The sequence below is a fragment of the Hyla sarda genome, chromosome 4, assembly GCF_029499605.1.
Source record: "Hyla sarda isolate aHylSar1 chromosome 4, aHylSar1.hap1, whole genome shotgun sequence".
Classification (NCBI taxonomy): Eukaryota; Metazoa; Chordata; class Amphibia; order Anura; family Hylidae; genus Hyla; species Hyla sarda.
Window position 1 is genome coordinate 97,105,373 of NC_079192.1, and position 10,496 is coordinate 97,115,868.

At 48.4% G+C, this 10,496-nt stretch overlaps 1 long non-coding RNA gene across 2 annotated transcripts; it reads right to left on the minus strand.

Annotated features, from left to right (window-relative positions):
* Window positions 1-5,598: 5,598 nt before the first annotated feature.
* Window positions 5,599-7,898, minus strand: LOC130366871 (uncharacterized). Of its 2 annotated transcripts, XR_008891964.1 has the most exons (5): window positions 7,884-7,898; window positions 6,422-6,462; window positions 6,261-6,327; window positions 5,996-6,160; window positions 5,599-5,892 (listed from the first exon to the last, which is right to left on the minus strand). It is a non-coding gene; the product is annotated as an uncharacterized LOC130366871 (long non-coding RNA). The 2 variants fall into 2 exon arrangements; XR_008891963.1 differs by lacking the exons at window positions 6,422-6,462; window positions 7,884-7,898 and having other exon boundaries at window positions 6,261-6,405.
* Window positions 7,899-10,496: the final 2,598 nt, after the last annotated feature.

A 10,496-nucleotide genomic window follows, 5' to 3' on the forward strand; every position in this document is an offset into this window, starting at 1 on the left:
TCCTGATCTCCCACACTCCCAGACCCCACCGATGTAACGCCTTCAGAGTCGGGGTAGCGTAAGCCGGAAGATATCCATGAGGCGTACAGAGGTCCTTCACTTGCCCTCCTGTCTCCCATTCCTGGAAGAAAGGCCGAAACCATTCCCTGCAGGAGAGTACCCACGGAGAAGCCCTCTCTGACCAAAGGTTTGAGATGTTAGCTTTCAAGAAGGTGTTGGTTAAGAACACCACAGGGTTTACCATAGATAAACCCCCTAGTCTCCTCGTGCGGTACGTAACCTCCCTCTTGACTAGGTTCATCCTGTTTCCCCATAATAGTTGGAAAAACAGGCTGTAGATTCTAATGTAGTAAGCTTCTGGCAAGATACATACGCTGCAGATAGATAAACAAGGGGAGTTGGTACGATTTGATCAGGTGTACCCTTTCCCTGAGGGTCATAGACCAACCCTTCCATTGGTCCACCTTCTGAGCAGCATCCTGGAGCTTACCATCCCAGTTTTTGGTTGGATAATCATCCTGGCCGAATATGATGCCCAAAACTTTTGCTGACTCTTGGGGCCCGGGAAGAGTGTCCGGGAGATCAAACGTGGGATCTCCCCCTCCCAACCAGAGACTCTCACACTTATCCCGATTGATCTTAGACCCAGATGCCTACGAGTAGCGGTCCACTTCCGACATCACCACATCGACCTCCTCTCGCGAGGAGACAAAAATAGTGACATCGTCAGCGGCCGAAGGGATGTGGGTGACCGTGTTCCCTGAACGCCTGAGACGAACGGAAAACGTCCAGGCCCCAGACCATATATTGTGCTCGTCAAAGTTCTTCCGGGGGACGTCCGTCACCTCCCCGTACCTGCCCAGCAAGGTCATAATGTCATAACAAGAAAGTGACTCGTTACGGGTCAAAACGGTCACTTTCTTTACCATAATCTGGCGAGATACCGCTTTTACAGCGAAATCTCGCCATCCGGGCTCGTTTTTCATCAGCTCATAATTAGACCAAAAGAGATCTAGTCCTTCCGGCCTAACAAAGCTGACGTCAAACTCGGAGGAGCCGAAGGGGTGAATCAGGTCAAAGATGTCCCCAGCCCTGAAACCCATCTGGAAAAGAAGCTCCACCACCACCACGCATCTTCGCCTTTCCAGACCAAACGGGCCACATTCCTGCGACCTACCTCCTGCCTCCTGTCTGGAGGGACCATACGGCCTACCCATTCCTCTCTCGGAACGCTCTCAGACCATGTCTCTCCACCCAAAAAGACAGGTCCATCTCCTTTCCCTCTACCTGGAGCGTCCTTTCTCCTCTCTTTAGTGCCTCCAGGAGGCGCCGTTGCAACTGACCTTCACCAGATGCAGGAGGTAAAGATCCTACTGAACCCCCAGCCGCCACACTTGCATAACTCCTGACGACCGGGGCGGCAGCCGGACCAGACACCGTCCCTACATCCCCGCCTAGGCCACCTGTACTGCCACAAAAGCCACTCTTATTCCTACCATCCACACCACTACTACTACTCTCATTCACACCACTACTCCTCCCATCTACACCACTACCACTCCTCTCATTCACACCACTACCACCCCTCCTCTTCACTCCACTATCACCACTCTTATTCACTTCACTGCCACTCCTCCCAATCACTCCACTACCACTCCTCCCATCTGCACCACTACCACTCCTCTCATTCACTCCACTATCACCACTCTCATTCACACCACTACCACTCCTCCCATCCACAACACTACCACTCCTCCCATCTACACCACTACCACTGCTCCCATCTACACCACTACCACTCCTCCCATCTGCACCACTACCACTCCTCCCATCTGCACCACTACCACTCCTCCCATCTGCACCACTACCACTCCTCCCATTTGCACCACTACCACTGCCACATACACCCCTCTCATCCACAGCACTACCACTCCCATCTTTCAAACACCTTGTATTAACATTGCTTTTATTGACAGTATTTTTGGGATCAGCAGCTGCTTCACCCACTACCTCTGGGCTGGCCTGGACATGCTTTAGCTTGGCCTTTTTGTACATTCTCAGGTCACCGGCGGCTGCCATTGTCGGCGACGCTGACTCCTCCTCCATTCGAGATGTTACCGCCGACATCACCTCCAGAAGCTGAGGCTACCCCTCCGGGCGCAACTTCACCCCTCCTCGTGCCACTGATGTGCAGGGACTCCCCTCTCTCACAGGGGAGATCCCTGCAGTGTCCGCGCCAAACACTGTGCCCAACCGCACGGGCTCAGCAGCAGGTTCTGACACCTGGACGCTCCCCCCCCCCCTCTCAGGGGAGTGCCCCGCAGCACCGACACTACTAGCAGCGCCCAGGGGACCGCCCCCCGAGCAGAAGATCTCACCACACACCTCAGGCGCCTGGACACTCCCCCCCCCTCTCAGGGAAGTGCCCCGCAGGGCTAGTAACATTGCCCACAATACTCGGGGAACCGCTCCCCTTGCAAACTGCCGCATAACTATTGCCCACCATTAGCCCGTCCTGCTCTTCCCTACAAGCAGGACGCGTGACTGTAGCACCTGCGGCCATGTTGGATGCGGCACTGTACCCCCCGTGCTGGTCCCGTTCCACAGCAGAAGCGGGATCTGGCAGGGTGGGAGGCCCAGCAGACTGAATCAACTTTTCAGGTGGCCCAGACTGCTGGATTGGAGAGAAAACAAACTTTATCTGCTCCTCAGCCTTTTTCTTCTTCTTCTTTTTTTTCCTCTTCCTCCCCTCAGGGCCCAGGTCCTGGCCAAAACTGCAATTTTCCAGACGGTTGGGTGATTCCTGCATCACTATGGCCCGCAGGAGCCCCCCACAGACCAGTCCACTGTCACCGCCATCACTACTGTCACTTTCCTCAGAGGTGGCTGGTAAGATGACTTGGGCAGGGTTGATGTAATCTGCACTCGGGGTGACAGAGGTCTTAGGGGTATACGGGGTATCACACACATCCCCCTCACTCTCATCTCCCTCACCACCTTCCTCCATCTTCTCCTCCGTGACACACAAGCACTCTTCCTCCCCCTGACTATCCTCTTCCTCCTTCACAGGGGTACGCATGGTTTTATAGCGGTCTTCATTCTTTAATTTTTCTTTAAACATGCCTGCACCCTCTACAATCAGCATTCGGGCTCTCACCACCTCCTGCTCCTCTGCCTTCAGCTGACACACCCTGGCAGCGAACCTTGCCCTCATGGCCTTGGCAGAGTTATCTGTTTGGTAGCGAGCAAACTTCAGGTCTTCCCTTATGATTTTCAGCTTTTTTCCCAGCTACTCATATTCTACTAGATTTGCCTGCATGCGGGAACCGAAAGTAGCTAGCGACTCCCTGGGACCCTTCACCCCCCATTGCTGGGGTTCCATAGTATCAGACACAGTCCCCGAAGACATAACCATAAGCTTCTTACCGGACGCCTTGCGGTTTCCAGCGACGGACGGGGGAGTGGGCTCCACATTACTGCGGAGCCTGCTGGATCTTCTCACCCTGTCCTGGGAATCGGCCGTAGCTCTCTCACTCCCACCCCCCGCCGTCCTAGTTCGAGGGGTGAAAGTCTGGGGCTCCATAGCAGGAGGCTCTCCCAAGGAAGCTGCCACCCTCCTGGGGAAAAGGCTGTAGGAAACACTGCTTCAATCCTCTCTCTCTGGAAAACTCTGGAAGTCAGACACACCCAACAGCTGCTGTGTTCCACAGGAAGTGCTCTCTGCTGACACCTCTGTCCATGTCAGGAACTGTCCGGAGTAGGAGAAGTTTACTATGGAGATTTGCTCCTACTCACAGAGAGCACTGTAGTCAGACCGAAAAGAACTATACAACTTCCTCTGTAGCATACGGCAGCTGATAAGTACTGTAAGGATTAAGATTTTTAAGAAGTAATTTACAAATCTGTTTAACTTTCTGGCACCAGTTGATTTAAAAAAACTAAAATAAAATAATGTTTTCCCCCGGAGTACCCCTTTTACGTAACACCTGTAAATTCTGCACTACGAATATCAGCAGCCACTGAAGAGAGGTCATCCAACAACTGAAGTCCCAAAAAAATCTGCCACTAAATCCCTCAAGCAACCGTTCAGCCCCAGTCCAGAACCATCTGACCGGACCACAGGGACCAGTGTGGAGGAGAACAGTGTCCAGGCTGTAAAAGAGAAGAACACTGGAGCAACCAGATACACTGACTCTAAGGCTGAGCCTCATACTTCTGCCGAAGCTGCAGAGTTATAGGGGAACTGTAAAAATGAAAGTACTACAACCCCCAGTGTGGTCCGTCTATGCCCCCCTAAGGGTCAGGGTTGGAGGAGGCACAGGTTGAAAAGACACACTACAATGGGAGTTGTAGTACTGTAGTTGTTAAAGAAAAAAAAGATGTTTTCATCAGGTTGCCCATAGCAACCAATCAGATTGCTTCTTTCATTCTTGAGAAGACCTCTGAAAAATAAAATAAGTAATCTGATTGGTTGCTAAGAGCAACTGGACAACATTTTCTCTCCACAGGTACATTTCCCCGATTGTCTTCATATTTAGGATGAGAATCTACTGACAAAGTGAGTAGCCAACCATTTCTGGGCATAAAACTCTGTAAGAGACAGCAGTCTGGGGGCGTCTGTGGTGGACATGAAGGAAGGGGGGGGGGGGGGGTGGGGGTCCAGGGAAATTGAGATTTGACGTCTGCAGCGAGCGCTTCTCACTGAGCGACGGGTCTCATCCCAGGTATTGCAGGGGGACCCCCCACGATCAGCTACTTATCCCATAACCCATGGATAGGGGATAAGTTAATTTTTGCCATAGTTTTCCTTTAATTGGCCAGAACACACCCAAAATTGGTCCCAGCCAAATATTGCTTTGTGTCCTGTCATTTCTCCCAGCTGTTCTTTTTCTACCTGCTTGTAAGGCATGCCTACACTCTCTAATTCCTTAAAGTGGTACTCCGCCCCTAGATATCTTATCCCCTACCTTAAGGATAGGACTAAAGATGACTGATCACTGGGACCCCCGCAATCTTCATGCAGCACCCGGCGTTCCAAATAATATATTTAGAACTCTGGGTTCTCGTGGTGCGGGTCGTGACCTCACGCCACGCCCTTTCCATTTATGTCTATGGGAGGTGGTGTGATGTCACAAGAAGGTGTGGCATGATGTCACGAATCCCACCACAGGAACCAGTGAGCTAAACATACTATTTAGAATTTTGGTTGCTGCATGGAGATTGCTGGGGTCCCAGCAGCAGGATCCCATTGATCAGACATCTTATCCCCTATCCTTTACATAGGGGATAAGATATCTATACCCCTTTAAGGGACAGTTCATGTACCCAAAAGTTGATCCTTTGCAACCGTATGACCCCTAGCAAGTTCCCTGCATGAGTTCCATTCATCAGAAAAAGGCTTGTGCATGGAACTTGCTGGGTGTTCTACGTTTGCCTCATAAACTGCACCACCCAGCACCAGTTGCCTCTCTCCGCACCGCATTATGCAGATCGTGCAGGAGAGCAGCTTTGGTCATCCATGTTTTGCTAACTCTATTTTCACACACAGAAATAAATAAATGAGTCGAACAAGTCAAAGAACAGTTTAAAAAAAGGGGAACTTTATTTATTATTTATTAAAATGTTTGTGTAGGTGATTTTTTGTAACCTCCCATCACTCACAAAGAGCGTACAGTAACTAATACTCAGGACAGGAAAAACCTCCAGAGGGGAGGAAACCTGTAGGGAATCCATGGCTACTGTATAGCCCTTCCTCTGGGCATACTAAAGGAGGTTACCTCTATAATTTGGGCAAATGTTTCTGTGTATGTGCATGATTCCTAGGCCTGTGCCTTCATCCAACGTCTTGCTGTAGGTCCCGAAATGCTACTCCATGTCCTGGAAATAGTGCATCTAAGATAGGGGACAAAAAAAGATAGATTATTTACATGTTTATCATAGAAATACACATGGAACTGCAATAAAGACCTTTTGGACAAAACAATGTAACACTTACCAGTCACAGTCATGTGCATGACTTTGCATTCCCGTGTCCCTACACAGTGTCCAGCACCGGCCCCTCACTGATGAACAGGACCAGTGTTATTTCTGGGGCTATGCCTTCATCCAACGTCTTGCTGTAGGTCCGGAAATGCTACTCCATGTCCTGGAGATAGTGCATCTAAGATAAGAAAAAAAAGATAAATTATTTACATGTTTATCATAGAAATACACATGGAACTGCACTAAAGATCTTTTGGACACAACAATGTAACACTTACCAGTCACAGTCATGTGTATGACTTTGCATTCCCGCGTCCCTACACAGTGTCCAGCACCGGCCCCTCACTGATGGAGAATGAACAGGAGCCGTGTTATTTCTGCTCAGTGCTGCTCTTTGGTGGACAATGGTTATGACATCACATGTGTGACACGCTGTTACCTCCTGGGAGTTCTATTTCAGTAGTGCTGCTCTCTGATTGGCTGAAAATCAAAAAACCTTTTAATATATTCTGTTTTACTGTTATCTAAGGTTTTTGACAATTTTTATTAAAATGGTGCCACTGCCTGTGGGTGCGTTATATTTGTTTCTCCTAACCAGACATTCTGTATATGTAATATCATTTGGTGGCCTCAACAGCCTGGGCCCATAGGTTTCTTACATAGATCAATGCTACTCCGGTAGGCTCAATGAGCAGCACTGGCCGCCGGGACGTCTGACGAGTGACGTCCCTGACGTTGCGGTCTGGAGCGAAGGATGTCACTAGTCAGACGTCCCAGCAGCCATTGATTTAAAGTGGTCGTGGCTCGTGCTGCCAGTTCAAGATAAGACACCATGGCCCTAGATTGACATACTGCAACACCGATCCCCTGTGGCTGCCCACCTGTTACAAAACTACAACTCTCAGCCTTCGGCTGTCAGGGCATGCTGGGAGTTGTAGCTTTGCAATAGCTGGACAGACGTCTGTCGAAAGGGGGGAAAAAGCACCAGAAATAAAGCAATGTGGGCTTTGAAAAACACCATTTATATGTTGTTTTTAATCACAGCCTAAGCCTAGGAACAAACACAATTCTTGTTTGATGTTTTTTTTTTGCAAAAAACAAACAAACATCAAAATCTTCCCCCTCATTTCTTTTCTCAGCTATCTTTGTGTTATTTTTGCTAAAAGCACTGGGGGGGGGGGGGGGGGAGGGGGTGTCTTAGAGATTTATCAAAACCAGGGAAGAGGGAAAGTGGACCAGTTGCCCATAGCAACCAATCAGGTAGTTTCTTTCATTTTTAAAAAGGCCTCTGAAAAGTGAAAGAAGCGATCTGATTGGTTGCTATGGGCAACTGGTCCACTTGACCTCTGCACAGGTTTTCATACATCTGTCCCAATGTGTATTATTATTATTATCATCATCATCATCAGCATCAGCATCATTATTATTATTATTATTATTATTATTATGGGAAGTGTTTTTTCTTTGGTGTTTTTTTCCCCCTCTGGCTTTTCTCATTACAAGTCATGTGATTCTTTCATCATTTGACTGAAGGATTTCTAAACCCCCCCCCCCCCCCCCCCAAAAAAAAAAAAAAAAAAACATGCTCTCGGCATCCCACAGATTTGATAGCCTAAAAACACCATAAAAGGATGAAGAAACCCCCATTAGTGTCTGGTGTTTCATATTACCCTATTGATTCCAACCTAACATGTGCCCGCAGCGAGCATGGTGTTTTTTATGACAAACACGGCAAGTGTAATCCCAGCTGAAATGAATGTTTTCACAATAGGTGTGAACAGGCTGCAGGCTGTGCTAGATATATTTGCATAGTTGCGGCATACAGCACGTGCAGCATTTATGTGGCGGCTTTCCGCTGGCATATATGGCTTTCTGTGCTGGTGAATGCAGCGGGCACTTACTGGCGGTTTTTTCCTAGCTGCACAGTTTTGCACCACAACCACTCCGGCTGGGACCAGGCTGACCGATCTAATGACCAAGATGCCGCAGTGAACGGCTTTATTTCTGTGAAAGTTCTGGCGAACTACAATACTCAGAAGAGGAGGAGCGCCATTGAGCTTTTGGAAAGAGAATTAGTTTGGAATGGTCAGGGCCATGTGCGTTTACAAAGCCCCCCGTGGTACCAGAACAGTGGACCCCCCCACATGTGACCCCATTTTGGAAACTGCACCCCTCACAGAATTTAATAAGGGGTGCAGTGAGTATTTACACCCCACAGATCTTTGGAACAGTGGGCTGTGCAAATGAAAAATTTAATTTTTCATTTTTACGGACCACTGTTCCAAAAATCTGTCAGACACCTGTGGGGGTAAATTCTCAATGTACCCCTTATTACATTACGTGGCGGGTGTAGTTTCCAAAATGGGGTCACATGTGTCGGGGGTCCATTGTTCTGGCACTATGGGGGCTTTGTAAACACATGTGGCCTTCAATTCCGGACAAATTTTCTCTACAAAATCCCAATGGCACTCCTTCTCTTCGGAGCATTGTAGTTCGACCGCAGAGCACTTTAAATTCACATATGGGGTATGTTCTTACTCAGAAGAGATGGGGTTACAAATTTGGGGGAAGCTTTTTTCCTATTTTCCCTTGTGAAAATGAAAAATTTTGGGTAACACCAGCATTTTAGTGAAAAAAATATTTTTTTTTCATTTTCCCTTCCAACTTTAATGAAAATTCATCAAACACCTGTGGGGTGTTCAGGCTCATTATACCCCTTGTCACGTTCGGTGAGGGGTGTAGTTTCCAAAATGGGGTCACATATGGGTATTTTTTTTTTTTTGCGTTTGTCAGAACCGCTGTACAATCAGCCACCCCTGTGCAAATCACCAATTTAAGCCTCAAATGTACATGGTGCGCTCTCATTCCTGAGCCTTGTTGTGAGCCCGCAGAGCATTTTACGCTCACATCTGGGGTATTTCCTTACTCAGGAGAAATTGCATTACAAATTTTGGGGGTCTTTTTTTCCTTTTACCGTTTGTGGAAATAAAAAGTATGGGGCAACACCAGCATGTTAGTGTAAACATTTTTATTTTTTTACACTAACAGGCTGGTGTAGCCCTCAACTTTTCCTTTTCACAAGCGGTAAAGGGAAAAAAAGACCCCAAAAATTTGTAGTGCAATTTCTCCCGAGTACGGAGATACCCCATATGTGGCCCTAAACTGTTTCCTTGAAATACGACAGGGCTCCGAAGTGAGAGAGCGCCATGCGCATTTGAGGACTAAATTAGGGATTGCACAGGGGTGGACATAGGGGTATTCTACGCCAGTGATTCCTAAACAGGGTGCCTCCAGCTTTTGCTAAACTCCCAGCATGCCTGGACAGTCAGTGGCTGTCCAGAAATGCTGGGAGCTGTTGTTTTGCAACAGCTGGAGGCTCCATTTTGGAAACCCTGCCGTACAAGACGTTTTTTATTTTTTATTGGGGGGGGGGGGACAGTGTAAGGGGGTGTATATGCAGTGTTTTACCCTTTATTATGTGTTAGTGTAGTGTAGTGTTTTTAGGGTAAATTCACACTGGCGTGTTACGGTGAATTTCCCGCTAGGAGTTTGCGCTGCGGCAAAAAATTTTAAGTAGGAAATTTACTGTAAACCTGTCCGTGTGAATGTACCCTGTACATTCACATGGGGGGCAAACCTCCAGCTGTTTCAAAACTACAACTCCCAGCATGTACTGACAGACCGTGCATGCTGGGAGTTGTACTTTTGCAACAGCTGGAGGCACACTGGTTGGAAAACCTTCAGTTAGGTTCTGTTACCTAACTCTGTATTTTCCAACCAGTGTGCCTCCAGCTGTTGCAAAACTACAACTCCCAGCATGTACTAATCACCGAAGGGCATGCTGGGAGATGTAGTTATGCAACAGCTTGAGATACCCAACTACAATTCCCAGCATGCCGAGACAGCTGTTTGCTTTCTGGGCATGCTGGGGATTGCAGTTTTGCAACATCTGGAGAGCTACAGTTTTTAAATCACTGCACAGTGATCTCCAAACTGTGGACCTCCAGATGTTGCAAAACTACAACTCCCAGCATGCCCAGACAACAAACAGCTATGTGGGCATACTAGGAGTTGTAGTTTTGCAAGATCTGGAGGGATATAGTTTAGAGACCACTGTATAGTGGTCTCAAACTGCAGCCCTCCAGCTGTTGCAAAACTACATATTCCAGCATGCCCAAACAGCTGTCTGGGCATGCTGGGAGTTGTAGTTTTGCAACATCTGGAGGGCTACAGTTAGAGACCACAGTCTCAGACTGTAGCCCTCCAGATCAACTTACCGGCTTCCATACCATCCCGGGAGCCGTCCTCTTCAGAAGCAAGTGACGGGTAAGTGGACGTCGGCGCCCGGTCCCCTTTGGTTCCCCGTTCTGCCCCGCCTATTGTGGGTGGACAAGACGGGGAAAATGAAAGTTAACCCCCCCGCCCCCGGTCTGCTATTGGTCGTCCCCTCTGACGATCAATAGCAGACCAATAGCAGGGATAGGAGGGGTGGCAACCCTGCCACCCCACTCCTA